This window comes from Prionailurus viverrinus, chromosome C1 (genome assembly GCF_022837055.1).
Source record: "Prionailurus viverrinus isolate Anna chromosome C1, UM_Priviv_1.0, whole genome shotgun sequence".
Taxonomy (NCBI): domain Eukaryota; kingdom Metazoa; phylum Chordata; class Mammalia; order Carnivora; family Felidae; genus Prionailurus; species Prionailurus viverrinus.
The window spans coordinates 46,939,683-46,952,515 of NC_062568.1; the positions used below are offsets into that span (position 1 = coordinate 46,939,683).

Here is a 12,833-nt window from a genome sequence, read left to right on the forward strand (position 1 = left end):
ATGATTACATATAATTCTCAAAAAATCCTATAAATTAGATATTTATATTATTTCCACTAGAAAGTTAAGAAACTTGAGGCATGAAGAAAGTAAATGGACTTGCTTAGGATCATATAATTATTAAGTGTCAGAGACAAGTTCAAACTTAAATTCAACATTCATTCTTCTCTTCTTCCTTGACAACATAACTCATTCTTTTTTTTTTTTAATTATTTACTCTTCTCTGCAAAGACAAATGATTCATGGAAGACCAATTCCAGGCCCAGGGTCACAGTGAGTGAAATCTTAATTGATTTAAACTAGTAATTAGTCTCCAGTTCCCTAACCAGTGAGTTTATATATGGATGTATGATGCAATTCTGATCAATGGAATATAAAAGGAAGACTGATGGAACTGTGGGCAAAAGCTTTCCTCTCCATAAAACAGGAGTCCTGTGCCTCTGAGTTTTGCTGTATCTGAGTTTGATGCTTGAAACCGATACAACCATCTTGCCATAAGCATAAAGCTAAATCTAACACTAAAAGTTGGCAGCATAGAAAGATGGAGGAAACCTGAGTCCTTGATGATGTTATCCACCTGCTGACTTTAAAAATAAGCCCTTCTTGGAGTCAACCTACCTTTAGTTTTCTCCTGAAGGAAAATAATAAATGGTCCTATTATTTAAGCCACTTCAGGTTAGCTATGATGTCACTTGCTGTTGAGAGCATCCTCATAGCCACATAGGTCTGCCTTGTTTCAAAGCTCAAATTCTTAATCTCTAAGCCATCCAGGCAGTCGTCTTATCCTAATAAGTCCTAACACAAATGTATGATTTCTAAGTTAGCTACTCATGATTCACACTCTATTTTCCTTTAAAACAAGTAATAGGTTGATTCAGTTTCCAAGGTAGCCCACAAAACATATTGATTCCATGATACAGCTAAACAACATGGTCCTTTGGCAAGGATTGAGTACTGGAAAGTCAAATACTTAAGACTTTTCTCTTTAAATACAAGGACATTATTTCCTTATTCGTTACCATATTTTATCAGCAAACCTACTTCCCAAGTATATTTTGTCTCTGTGTACTCTCCCTCACTTTTCTCTCATTGCCATCTCCATCAGTCTGGGCTGAGTCACCATCATCTTTGAGGCTGTCTGTCTAGACACACACCAACCAGCTCAGCACTGGGATCTTGCTGTCCTCCAGTTCCCTTCAGAAGTGGGGGCTGGAGGTAGGTGAGGCATTCAGCTCTCTTCTGTTCCAGGATCCTGAGAAATTATTTGGGGGTATGCTGTCACCCTCCTCAGGGTTTTTCTGTTTGGAGAAGGTCAGGCAGGATTCAGCATCCCTTCTCAAGATCCCTTCTGTCTTCCTTTGTGACTTCTCTTGTGTAACTGAGGGCGTCTTTGCACACGCATAGGAATGGAAACCCTACTCTGACTCATTATATACTCTTCCACTGTCTTTGGCTGAGCCTCTCCTCCTTGTCTGGTATCTAGATTTTGAAACTCAAGGAACAGGAGTTTTCCCCCTTCAGATAATTGTGTTTCATATATAACTTGAGTCAGCAAATATAATCGGCTCTCTATATGGACAAAGGGCCACAGGGTAACAGCAAATATTTGTAAAAATATTTTGGGATATCATCTTTTCACATATAAAGCAGGGCCTGACTGAAAATGTTAACATATATAGTATATGCATCAAAATAAACAACAAAAATGAACTTTTTCCCTCTACTAACTACTGTAAATACCTGAAAAGTTTAACAACCACTAAAACTAGAGATTTTCTGCCCATGTTTTAATACATTTATTCATTTATTCAACAAATATTTATGAAGGAGAGTCTGTATACATTGATAATTATTTTGCTATTCTGTTTGGCTATTGTTAACTCCCTCTTGTCATTCTTGTCATATTTTGGCCTCCTAGGTTTAGAAGGAAATAGGTTCTTTGTCTTCCCTCACACTCCTGTCCTCCAAGCATATTGCAACTCTTATTATCCATGCTTCACCCCTGCTCAGTTGAGAAATAACCTTTTGTATTTTGCAATTAAGTAACATACAGATAATTCTCATTTGTAACATCAGTATAAAATATTTATTAATTAAGGTACCTTCCCAATAGTTCACCAACATTCTTTATCTCCGACAGTGAAATATTGGGCGAATGGAAGTAACAGTGCTGCTAAATCCATGTTATGGAATGTAACTGAATCATGTTTTCTTGGCAGAGGTATTCCATTAATTGGCAAGCCGTAAATGGTGAGAGCAGTTCTCAAACTTCAGTGTTCATGACAGTCATCAGGAGGACTTGTTAAAACAGAGTGCTGGTCTCCACCTCCAAAGTTTCTAAGTTAGTAGGTCTGGAGTAGAGCCTTGAAGTTCCCAGGTGCTGCTGATTCTGCTGGTCTAGGAACCACCTTTTGAGAACTACAGCCTTCAAGGATGTCAAAATGAGGCTACAAAAAAGTGAAAGAATGTTAGAAATTTAATGGTTAGAATCATAAGATTTTATTAAGAATGTGGCCCAAATATTGTCCTGACTGGTACATGAGATAACTTTGTGCCGAAATGCCTCCTTCAACTGGGAAATTCCACCATAGAATAGGAGAATTAAACAAGAGGTGCTGAACTGGACATTAGCAGTTCCTCACAGCTATGAGTCTTGGGCACAGGGGAGGCAGTCCTGTGTTTTGATTTGTGGTGTGGTCACCTGTCTCAGATCTGGGAAACTATTGGCTCTTAGGCTTCATCTCTGGCCTGCAAGCCACCCTTTTCCTCCAACCTAGCACTCTCAGTAATCCTTGGAAAGACACACAGGTAGATGAAGAATGGAACGCCCTTCTCTCATGTCTCATTTCTCCAATTAGAAGAATCTATTCCCTGGACAATGAGGCAGGAAGATCAGTACTAAGTAGATATTGTTGTATTGTGATAAGATGTGAAAAACATCAAAGTTACTACTTTAACCACTTTAAAGTGTACAATTCAGTGGAATTAAGTACATTTACAATGTTGTTCTACCATCTCACTGTCAACTTCCACAACTTTTTCATCATCCCAAAGTATTCTGTACCCGTTAAATGACAAACCCCACTTTCCTCCTCCCTTCAGCCCCTGGAAACTTGGTTCTAGTTTTTATTTCTATGAATTCGCCTATTTTACCAGGTAAAATTTTTAAGTAGGTAAAAATTATTTTTGGAAATTCCTCCCACTGACTCTTTCTGATCCATAGACTCTTTTTTTTAAATTTTTTTTAAAGTTTATTTATTTATGTTGAGAGAGACAGAAATAGTGCAAGCTGGGGAGGACCAGAGAGAGAGGGAGACAGAGAATCCCAAGCAGGCTCTGCACTGCCAGTGCAGAGCTTGACACAGGGTTTAATCTCATGAACCGTAAAATCATGACCTGAGCTGAAACCAAGAGTCAGACGCTTAACCAACTGAGCCACTCAGGTGCCCCTAGACTCTTTTTTTTCTTATAATTTCTTTAATGTTTATTTACGTGTGTTGGGGGGGGGAGAGAGAGAGAGAACACAAACGGGAGGGGCAGAGAGAGAGGGAGACACAGAATCCCAAGAAAGGGCTCCAGGCTCTGAGCTGTCAGCACAGAGCTAGATGCAGGGTTCAAACACATGAACCACAAGACCATGACCAGAGCTAAAGTACGACGCTTAACTGGGTGAGCCACCCAGGTGCCCCAATCCATAGACTCTTTATGTTGTTCTTTGGCTCTCCAAAGTCATTTTGAAATTCCACCATAGATTAGGGGCTTTAAACAAGAGGTGCTGAATTTTTCCCACGATGTCTCAAACTAAGCACGAAGTCTGCTTAGACTAACTAATGCAGATGTGTAAATAATGGGGGTTCTTTGAGGACTTGCTTTGTGACAGACACTTTGCTAAGTGCTTCTGTGCATTTACCCATTCCATCCTCATAACCCAAGTACTGGGGATACGATTATTACCATTTCTCTTTTATTGGCAAAGAAACTGAGACTCAGTTAGGATGAAGGATGTTTTCTAAGACCACACAACCAAAAGGTGATGGAGCCAAGAGTTTGACTCTAGGGAACTTCTCCTAACCAGAGGATGCTTATTAATCAAAAACATTGGTAATTAATAGAATGTGAAGCTTTGTGCCTAATGGAGTGTTTTCAAAGATATTTTTGAGCCAAGAGGACTTTCTGGTGAAAAGCCAAGAGTCATCAGTCAGGCCTAGGGTAGTTTTCTGCTTTATCCATTCCCTCCATTTCCATCTCCCAACTGACTCAAAAAATACAATCTGAATCCCAACTGTCCAAGCAACTTGACTTCTCCTCAGACTCCTCCTCCAACATTCCCCTGGCCCCTTCTGCCTGTTTTCTGGGATGGAACCTCTTCTGCCTAGGCCTCTACTTCCTTGGATGGGTACGGAGGAAGCACAGAGACCTCCTTAGACCTTGAAGAAAGCTGCATCGAACTTTAATATTCTCCTTAGCTGGTTTTGTTTTAGCCAAGATTTGCTTCTTGACAATTAAGCTAAGGTCAGTATAACTAACTTGTCCACCCAAATATTCAGTCTCAATAGTCACTCAAATATAATTATCATCTTCTTACAGTTCAAAAAAAAAAAGACTAATAAAACCAAAAGAAGAAAGTTATCAAGTAGACAGAAAAAAGGAAAGGAAACTTCCAACAACAACAACAATAACAACAAAACTGTTGAAAAAATTTGCAAGCCTGACATCTTAAATCATTTTTGGAACAAAACAAGGAATAAATAATAAATAAGTAAATAAATGTGCTTGGGTGGTAGCCTGGAAGAATTAATTCAAGTGTATTTCACACTCAGGAAGTAGGTTACTGACAAGTCAATATGGCATTTCAAATGTATCACCTATTCTCATCCCAAAATTTAATTTATTGTATTTCAAAGTACCCTGAAATTCTACTATCCATATATATTTCTCTATGTGAAAATGATTCAACATACCAGTTTTGAAAAATAAATTTAAGCTTCCTCCAACCAGAAATTCCCTGGTGGGCCAGGGACTTGAAAAAGCAAATTTCTTTATGATTTTTTTTAAGATCAATTATTTTTAACCCTAAATTTCATGGTAGAGATGAGATAGTAAATAATGATCACTCATATTATTGCCTAATGTGAAGGTAGTCTGGGAACTTAGCAAGAAAACATGCATTTGAGGGAAAGGATAGCTGAGTAGTTAAAAACTCAAACTCTGAAATCAGACAGACTTGAGCTCAAAAAGCAGCACAGCCATTCCTGGTTGTATGACTTTGAGCAAATCCTTTAAGGTGTTTGTGCTTCAGTTTATTCATCAGTAAAATTAGGGCACTGATAATAATTGTATTTTCATCATGGTCATATTGTGAGGATTAATTAGATAAAGCTTGGCTCCTCATCTGATTCATAGTAAGTAACAAAGTTAACAGCATTATCATCTCTATCCTCAGATAACTCTGAGGTCTGAGCGAAACTTTAGTACTACTGTTAGGGTTTTGTTTTGTTTTGTTTTCATTTTTGTTTTTTGGTGGGGGGGGCAGCAGTCAGCTCAGAGCATAAGTATGTATTAATCCAAGAAATAACACTAATGGATTTGCCTGTGTGAGAACCACTTACCACCCCCCACACACACACACACCCAAATACCCATATTGCAGAATGATCAATTTCTCTTAATTCCCCCAGCTATCCCTGGAGGGCTCACTTAGAAGGTATTTACCATGTACGAGTTCAATACCATCCTTAGCCCAAGGTCACTATAATAGCTTTTCTGGACACTGCCCCTCATTTTGGAGTGCTCAATGATGGCTCATTTTTGGTGTGCCCCTTCCCTAGGGTGACAGGTCTTCAAGCCAAGAAGAACCTGAAACTCATGCTCTTCTCCCTCTTCTAGGTTCTTGGACTGTGGAATTCCCTGTCCTGCCCACTGTGCTCCTATCCCATATTTTGAGCACTGAGACCCCAGAATTCTCTGCCCAAAGATTCCCTAGCCTGTCTCCCAAGTCTTAACAGGCTTCTTCTTTAGGTCTTTCCTCCTGAGGGAACCAAGACACTCTTGGTATGTGCATCCCATCACCCCTAAAGAGTGGCCAAGAAGCAGCTGATTTCAAAGCTAGGCAGGTTGATGAGAGTATACGGGAAGGCTGCAAAGTCCACCTGCTTACATAGTAAGGCACTGAGCAGGAGGTTAGACAGGTGCAGAGGGGCAGCCACAGCCAGTTGGCCCAGGCTTGTCATGCAAGGAGTTGAGAATTCTCGATTCAAACTCAACTTGCCTAGGCTTTTATGAAGCTTATTAAAAGGTAGGAGTATAAAACACATTTAATAATATATTCATTTGATGTATAACTTTAAAATACTTAATTATATGGTATTTGAGAGAAATGTGCTCCTGCCTTGGGCCCAGCAAACATTAGGGGCAGAATTGAATGACTTAGTTGCTTGTTGAAGTGTGTCCTTTATATGAAGAGTAAAGCAGGGAAGATACATTTTCAAACTTACAAAGCCAGTGTCTAATTGCATTCAACACTTGCATTTTAATACTCAGTAGGTGTAAATGTGGGCACCAATTGCCTGGAAATAACTGTGTGGGTACACTGATGTAACCATATTCCAAGAGTCCATTGTGGACAGAAATATTTTCATTGATATAATTGTAAAAGTCAAAATCTCATGACCTCTCCTTCTGTGGCCGCCTCCTTCTTTAGTCCCTTCCCCTGCAGATTTTCTAGTTCAAAATATAAGCCCTTTGGGAGTTGCGTCATCTGATTTCAAGAGAAAATTTGGGGTATAAATAGCTCCCGAGGATCAGTTGAGCAATGATTGGGCAGGAGGTCAGTTTTCATGACTCCGTGGCCCCCCATCTATACCCATGCTTAAGGACCCCTCACTTTCTGCTTTATTGACCCTTTTGGCACTAAAAAAAGAAACAGAGGAAGCATTTCTCAGAAGTCAACAGTGATAACATATTACACATATACTCTTTATCATTGCTTTGTATATTGTGCACTTTAAGAATTCCTAAGGGAAATGCACCAATGACTGTGTCTTCAGGTTGTAAGATTCTTAAACACAAAGTATTTTTTAAGAGCACTCAGGATACAAACAATTATGCTCACTCTGCCACCTAACATTAGGATGAAGAGCAATTGAACCATTGGAGGTTTTGAAAGCAAAATTAATTATAGTATTTGGGATCCAGTTTTATCAACTTGTACACATTTATTCCAAAAATGAAATGGGGCCAAGCGTAGTCCTATGTGTTTTACATGTGGCATAATCTTATGTAAATATTCAGGTGTTTTCACATGTCTCAAGAAAACTGTTTATGATCATTCTCTAACAAAAGCCCAAGACTGTTATTCCACATTATACTATAGTTTTTGCTTCTTCCATATCTAGCAAGATCAAATGAAACCTAAAGAGTCCTTGTGGTGCTCAGAGCTGGGAAGACAGAGTGGACAAGGCAGGTGTCAGGGAAAGGGAAAATGAATAAGGGAGAAGAGAGAGATGGAGATGAGTGGGGAGAAATATGTGCCATTAGGTGTGTTGGCTTTTTAAAATGTGTTTATATTTAGGTTTTATTCACATGTCTTTATTCACATGTCTTTTATTCAACTCTCTTTTCTTTAAACTGGAATAATCACCTTCGTGAATCTGTTACAACTTATTTATAGCTTCATTAACAATGTCTTACTATAGTTGAGAAAGGAATATATGAGTTAGTATTTAACAGAAATACAGTAAAACCTTGGTTTGTGAGCATAATATGTTCTGGAAACATGCTTGTAATCCAAAGCACTTGTATATCAAAGCGAATTTCCCCATAAAAAATAATGGAAACTCAGATGATTCATTCCACAACCCAAAAATATTCATATAAAAATGATCACAGTACTGTAATATGATACAAAATAATAAAGGAAATAGAAAATATAAAGAAAAATTAACAAATTAACCTGTGACTTACCTTTGAAAACCTTCGTGGGTGGTCTGAGGGAGACGAGAGGAGGAGGGTTATCGTGTAGGATGATTTTCACTATCACTAATGGAATCACTGCTATCTATTGGCTCAATGGCATCTTTTTCTGTTCGTGCAGCTTTAACAAGGAACCTATCTAATGACACTTGCTTTTGCCTCTTTTTGAGCATTTCACAGAAATGTGACATTGCATTGATGATCACCCACAGTTCCACAGCGAGTGAACAAGCAAGTGAGAGAGAGAGAAAGAGAGAGAGAGAAGAAACATTGGCTCAGTTGTGATCATGTGATGTTCGGCACCATGTACTACTCGTATTGTGAGACATCACTCCTTTGTCAATTTAAAACTTATTAGAAATGTTTACTACCTTGCAGAGAATACTCGCAGACAAGTTACTCGCAATCCAAGGTTTTGCTGTATTGACTTTCTTGGCTAAAGGCATACAAACAGTGTATAGAATTTTTAAAATTTCTTTTTCCTGTGCCTATAGTTCAAAATGCCATAAAAAATGTTTAATGACTTTTCCACACCAAATATGCATGATTCCCCATAATTTGCTTCAAAAATTAAGGGGTTATTCAAGGGCAAATTAACCTAAAGGCAATGAAGACGATGATTCACAGCAGTGAATTTACTCCCATGCTGCTGCTACTGCTGCTTATCAATCAGATAATACAGGACTCTAAAGACTAAAATTTCTTTTACCATTCCTATCCTCATTCTACTCCTCAAAGGTAATCACTTATAATATTTCTGAATGTTTTCTAGTTATTCAAGAGATACATGTTCATCTCTTACTCTGTGCCATGCACTGTTGTAGATGCTGGTGATACAATAATGCACAAAATCAGAACAACTCTCTGCTCTCAAGATCTTTACAGTTTAGGGGATGAAACATAAAATGAATAAACAAACTAGTATACATACAACATGATTCAAGTGCTAAGAAGTCTACAGTAGGACAAAAAGACAGAATAGAGGTGTTAACTAACTGAGTAGGGGAGTCAAGGAAGCCCTCTTTACCCGAATACAGTGAGAAAATGATCCCCTCAAATTGGGAAGAGATGCTAAGCAAAGTGAACAGCCAGTGCAAAGACCCGAAAGTAGTAGGAAGCCTGGCAGGGTTAAGCACAGCAAGGAAGTCAGTGTTGCTAGAACAAAGTGAGTGAGGGGAAACTGGTTAAGAGATGAAGGTAGAGAGACACAGCTTGTGATAAGCTATGTAGGACATTATGAATTAGGCATTGACATGGCCCAACTCATACTTTAAAAGAAGCGTTCTGGCTGCAGAAGGGCATCAGGACAAGGAGACCAGGAGACCGGTAGGGGGCTACTGCAGCAGACCGGGAGAGAGATGATGGTGGCTTGGTCTGTCTCTCATTCATTGCTGGTAGCAATGCAGCCACTTCTTCAGTTTGGAAGTTTCTTAAAAAACAAAACATACTCTTACCATACAATCCAACCATTGTGGTCCTTTGTATTTATTCAAATTAACTTGAAAACTCTGCATACAACTATTTTTACAGCTTTATTGTAATTGTCAGAACTTGGAATCAACCAAGGTAACCTTGGTTGAATGTATAAACAAACTAGTATATCCATACAATAGATTGTGATTCAGCAATAAAGAATTTCAAAGCGAAATGCACCTTAGAAAAAAGAGCTATTAAGACATGGAAAGACAGTGTGGTATTTAGATCCATAATAGCTAAAAAGGCATTTTAGTTCCTTGCCAATTACTTTTTATATTTCAAAACAGGAAGTACAATTGACTTGCTTTGTTAATTGAACATTAATATAAGATGGATTTGTGCCTTTGTCATCTATCTGATTTATAATCCATGCTGGTAGTTACCACAGAGTGTTTGTGAATGATGGAAATATTCTTTCTTAGCCTTTATATATATAGCTTATATACATAAAGGTATTTATCTGCTTACTCTTTATATTATTAGAGGAAGAGAATGAGAGAGAAAGAGCAAGAGAGAGGAGAATGAAATTGACTGATTTTAAGGAATTGGCTCACGTGATTGTGGGGGCTGGCAAAACGGAAATCTGCAGAACAGGCTGACCCTGGCTGGAAATTCTGGCAGGAGTAAATGTTGCAATCTGTAGTCTGAAGGCAATTCGAAGACAGAATTCCTTCCTCTTTAGGGAATCTCTGTCTTATCTCTTAAGACCTTCAATTAATTGAATGAGGCACCCTCACATTATAGAAGGTAATCCGCTTTCACATCTGAAAAACAACTTGACAACAACACCTAGACTGGGTGTTTGACCAAATAACAGGCACCATGCCCTAGCCATGTTTAACATATAAAATTAACCACTGAAGAGGTATTTGTTGCTTTTTCAAAATTTGCTTTTAATTAGAGAGTACCATAGCTCATGCTTTCCTCTTTACACATTCTTCCTTTATTCCTATATCCACAAATGAATTCATATCACTCTTTCTCCAAGATTATATGCTCTTTTCTTCTTATTTTTTTTATTTTTACATATTTTTAAAAAAAATTTTTTTTTCAACATTTATTTATTTTTGGGACAGAGAGAGACAGAGCATGAACGGGGGAGGGTCAGAGAGAGAGGGAGACACAGAATCGGAAACAGGCTCCAGGTTCTGAGCCATCAGCCCAGAGCCCGACGCGGGGCTCGAACTCACGGACCGTGAGATCGTGACCTGAGCTGAAGTCGGACGCTTAACCGACTGCGCCACCCAGGCGCCCCTTTACATATTTTTTAAGTAGGCTTCACACCCAGCATGCAGCCCAATGTGGGGCTTGAACTCAGAACACTGAGATCAAGGTCTGAGCTGAGATCAGGAGTCAGACGCTTAACCGACTAAGCCACCCATATACCCCCATATGTTCTTTCCTTCTTAATGAATGACATCATGCATCATGATTAAGAATTACCAGACTCCTGATCCCACATCCACATATGAAATCTCATTTCCATAGGCTGATTTTGTCATGTTTGATGATCTGTCTTGGATAACTTATGAGTTTAAGACATACAGTCATCAATATCAAATTTGTAAAGAATCAATTGGCCACCATTACAATGTGTCATTCTACTTCAAGTAGCTGATAAAACAAGGCAGCAGGAGAATTCTTGGAGTTTGGTGACATCACAATATTACACCACAATGATTCTCAAATCCACCTGCCCTCTTCTGTAGCTTTATTTGATCACTGGATAAGAAATAATAGAAATGACATAAGCCCTGAATTTCCAAACCATGTAGTGTAATATGGACAAAATGCTAAAAAAAGTATTTTGCTTTGAGTTACAGTGTCAGTGTGTTAAGGGTAAATCAGAATCACTCAAACGTAAGTTCCGAAAGAAAGTTAAAAATGATGTAAGTATTAATCAGTATTAAGTTCCAATTATGTAAGTTTTTTTGGTCTTCATATGTATACATGTGGTTTTGTAACTCTAGCCATTAAGTTGTATATATTTTGTCATAAGTTATTTCATAAATGCATTTGTGCTTATTTAATACCATGAAAAATAAATACTGGCAAATGACTGTGCTCTGTTTATAGAGAACAGCAGCACATAGAGGTCATCATACAATCTTTTGAGCCTTTTTTGGTAACACTGGGTGCTTTGGGTGGCCTTTCTAATTTTTTTTGCCCTTTACTTGGTCCCTGCCCTCTCAAGTTAGTGTGACTTGTTCTGGAGGCTTTAGCACACACTGTCATTTCTGGCTACCTTCCATCAGCCTATGATTCTTAGGCTTCACTCTGTACAAAGAGATTTACCCAAGCGAATGGAATCCAAAAGTCAAAACTACAATGTGCTAAAAATACCTAGGATTTATTAAATTGGTGCACTGACAAGGAAATAATGAAGTCAAATGAGACAGAGCTGGCCTCTGTTCTTTCTGGAGGCAAAGCTCAATCGCTCTGTAGAGTTTCTATATTTTGTGGGGAGCCTTTCACACTATCTTGCCAGTTTAGACCTTCGGGAGTTCTGGGTGATTGGAGCTGACCAGCCTTAAGGGCAGGTATTACTACCCATCAGTCCAGTCAGTGTTGTCTGTGTGGAGCTTATACAGGAGAGTGACAGAGCACCCCGATCTGCAGAGATCTGCAGAGATTACAGTGCCCGATTGCTTCCTCACTCACTTTGTTGATTTCCTCAGCCAGCAATTCTAAACCCACCGATCCCCACCCTCAGGAGAGCAAAATACTGAAGTTTTCCTCAAGAAGCCAGAAGTGTTTCTCTTCCACTTCCACTGGCTCTGTCACCTAAAATTAGCTTTCAAAATAATCCATTTGTTTCTTTTTTTTTCTTCACTTTTTAAACTGTGGTGCTGCTATCGGAATAAATATCTTTTAGAATACTTAATTTATTATTTTCCTAAAATGTAGAGATCCTGATCAAATGAAATAACACATGTGAATGACTTTTGTGAACACCAAGGCCTTATTCAAATAGCTTGTGCTATCAGTACCATATATACCCAAGATTATTAACTACAAGACGACTTTTACAACTTCCAGTCCCCTTTGTTCTTTCCACTCCAGTTGCCTCCTTTAATAACACACATCTGTTTATGAAACTTCTTCTCTGTTTTAGTTTTATTCATTACAAGAATAGTATATTAATTGATATCTTCAGACTGGTATTGCTACACTTCAATGTTGGGGAAGCTGCACATGTTCAAGGCCCTTAGTGCTTGCCTTCAGAAGAGAATCAATCTGAGAATTCAGAGCTTTCCAAGTGTTAGTCCAATCATTTTCCTTTTTTGAGACAGCTCATATTGAGGGGTGATCAGAGAGTGATTTGCTGTATTTTAAGTCCTATTGCAGTGTTTGTTTTGTTATCAGTTTTTCTTCACTTTTTCCTC

General features: G+C 38.5%; 1 protein-coding gene across 7 annotated transcripts in view; it reads left to right on the plus strand.

Moving 5' to 3' along the window:
• PDE1A (phosphodiesterase 1A) overlaps positions 1–12,833 on the plus strand; it is a 243,374-nt gene that overhangs the window by 155,204 nt on the left and 75,337 nt on the right. Inside the window, exon 1 of one of the 7 annotated variants that reach the window (XM_047871061.1) lies at positions 11,229–11,307. The exons of 5 other annotated variants lie outside the window; for them this stretch is intronic. The gene's annotated coding sequence lies outside the window, so the exon portion shown is untranslated. Of the gene's footprint in view, positions 1–11,228; positions 11,341–12,833 lie in introns of those variants that run through there. One more of the 7 variants, XM_047871060.1, reaches the window with a different exon arrangement.